Source organism: Lissotriton helveticus, chromosome 4_1 (assembly GCF_964261635.1).
Source record: "Lissotriton helveticus chromosome 4_1, aLisHel1.1, whole genome shotgun sequence".
Classification (NCBI taxonomy): domain Eukaryota; kingdom Metazoa; phylum Chordata; class Amphibia; order Caudata; family Salamandridae; genus Lissotriton; species Lissotriton helveticus.
Window position 1 is genome coordinate 510,351,889 of NC_136063.1, and position 3,001 is coordinate 510,354,889.

Genomic DNA, 3,001 nt, shown 5'->3' on the forward strand with positions numbered 1-3,001 from the left:
CCTAGAAGGGGTGGGAAGGGTGAGTGGACTCTTTGCCTCTCTAGTAGAGGCTTTGACAAACGTGTTTACCATCCCTCCTAGTAAGTCAGGAAATAAGCAAAGTAACAAGCAGGGTGATGGTTGGTATACTCATACGTGTAGGGTAGACAAAACAAGGCTTGTTGAGGCAGTAAAGCATAAATCCCATAGCGGTATACTGGAAGCAAGGAAGGCCTACAATAGATCCCTTAAAACCGCCAGGATAGAGTGGGAAGAGAAATTCTGGGAAGACCTACTCCATGCCAGCAAAAGTAGGGACTCAAGGGCATTTTGGAACCTTGTAGGTTCCCGGAATAGGCCCGAGGCAGCTATGAGACCCTGTAATATTCCCACACAAAGTTGGGTAAAACACTTCGGGGCTTTATACCTCCCGGCAGATGGGGAACTAAATGTTAGGGTGATCTCCCCACTAGTATTCGAACCCCATACCTATGATCTCTTTACTTCTTTAGAGATCGAAAAGGTAATTGGGTGGGTAGCCCCCCGCAAGGCAGCTGGTCCAGATGGCCTTCCGGGGGATCTTATGCGTGCTTATCCAGTGGAGTGGGGAAGGGTCATTGCAGCTCTCCTTAATGACATCATGATGGGAGGGTCAGTGCCAGACTCCTGGAAGGGGGCGGTAGTGGTCCCGATTTATAAAAAAGGATGCAGAGAATCACCGGGGAACTACCGCCCAATAAGCCTGATAGACTCCACCCAAAAGATAGCAGGTAAAGCCATACTTGGTAGGATTTTGCAGTGGGTGGAGGAAAATAAAATATTATCAGACTTCCAGGTAGGTTTCCGGGCAGGTATGGGGACAATAGAGCAGGTGTTCAGGTTGGCTCTTCTGGGGTGGAAGGTGGTGGAGCTAGGCAAGGGCAGTCTATACTTGGCCTTTATTGACCTAAGGACTGCCTTTGACCTAGTCCCCCGAGAGAAGTTATGGAGGGTGCTCCATGAGTTGGGATTGCCTCCATATATTTTGTCTCTCCTCATTAGCCTCCACGCCCATACCTTTGCTCAGGTCCGCTGGGGTAGAAATGGAGAATTAACAGAAAAAATACCAGTGTCTAGGGGTGTGAGGCAGGGATGCGTTTTGGCGCCCACCCTTTTCTCACTATATGTGAATGGGGTGGTGGAACATCTCCAGCAAGAACCAGCCGACGCCCCCTGTCTCGGAGGAGTGCGGATCCCCACCCTGCTTTTTGCGGATGACACGCTCTTGATCTCCAAGACTCCGCAAGGCCTCCAGAAACTGTTAACACGCTTTCAGGATTTCTGTGCTGCAAAGGGTCTAGTAATCAACGTGGATAAAACTAAGTTCCTAGTCCTAAATCCTCCAAAGAAACTGGGCCGCCCGCCTATTCTTAACTCTGTTGCCTTGGAGAAAGTATCCGAATTTGACTACCTCGGAATTCGGATTACGGATAGCATGAACTGGTCACCTCACATTGCTAAGATGGTCCTTAACCACAAGAGAACAGGAGGAGCCCTCCTGAGGGAATTCCGGGCATCACCTAGGAAGTCGCTTACCCCAGTAATTGATATCTACAAGGCTAAGGTAGTAACATCAGCCTTGTATGGGGCTGAACTGTGGGGGCATTGCTGCCTGGACGCCTTGGCAACAGTAGAGAGTAAGCTCTTAAAATCCATAATTGCCATCCCTTCAAGCACCCCGACAGTACCGGTACTGATGGATACAGGCTGTAAAAACATCAAAGACCAAGCCCGGCTTCGCCCTCTCCTTCTATGGACTCGTATCTGGAGGGGTGAAGACTTAAAATCATATGCTGATGGGTTGGCGGAGATAATGAGCTTGGGCGGTTGGGCAAAAATAAGATGGCTGAGTGACACTAAAAAACTTTTGGAGAAAATCGGATTGGGGGACTGTTGGTTATCAAGATCGGCTCCACCTAAAGAGGTGCTGAAGAGACTGTATTGGAACTGGGTTGCGGAACAGCTAGTTATAAACCCGGATCATTGCAAGTCCACTGCTGCTTTTTTAACAGTAAAAGATGTTGTAGTGTTTGAGCCCTATCTGGATCTAATTACTCTCCCATATGACCGAGCATTGTATTTTAAATTTAGAGTAGGCTCGCTACCACTAGGGGCTCTGGTATCCAAGTGGAAATCAGGTGCCCACACGTCCCCTTATTGTGCATGTTGCCCTAATAGGATAGAGTCCATTACGCATATCCTATTTGAATGCCCGGACTACGCAAAGCCCAGGAGCTTCTGGCTTAAACCCCTCTGCCGGAATATGGGCACATGTAGTTATCTAGTAGCACTGCGCATTTTAATGACGGACACTTCCCCCCCTATTGTATGTGGCATAGCCAAATTTTTAAAACAGTTTTGGTTGATAAGATGCAAGAGATTGTCAGTAGCGGTTTAATGTATTTTTAGCTAATTTATTTATGGCATTATATGTCCTTTTACGTTTTTAATGTGCACCTAATATTTGCCTTTTTAAATGATGTCTTTTTATAGATTTGTATTGGCTGTATTGTGTGTACGCTTATAAGATATCTTGCATATCGAATAAAAGCTTATCAACAACATATCGATGATATACTTATCTTCTCGAACACAACAGAAGAACACGTAACCCACGTGAGTTCCGTTCTACAAGCGCTACAGAAGCATCACTTATACTGCAAAATCACTAAATGTGAATTCCATGTAACAACGGTGGAATTCCTGGGAGTGATGCTCACCCCCTCCGGACAAGTGATGGCAGAACGGAAGGTCCAAGCAATAAAAGAATGGCCTCGTCCAAGTAGCATCAAGGATATTCAGAGCCTGTTAGGGTTCGCTAACTTTTACAGGCACTTCATCCATGGATTCTCGGGCATGGTGGCCCCTCTGACCCGGCTTACGAGGAAGAACGAGCCTTTTGTGTGGGATATTGAAACACAAAACGCCTTCGACCAGTTAAAAATCTCTTTCTCTACGGCACCGGTGCTTACTCATGCCAATC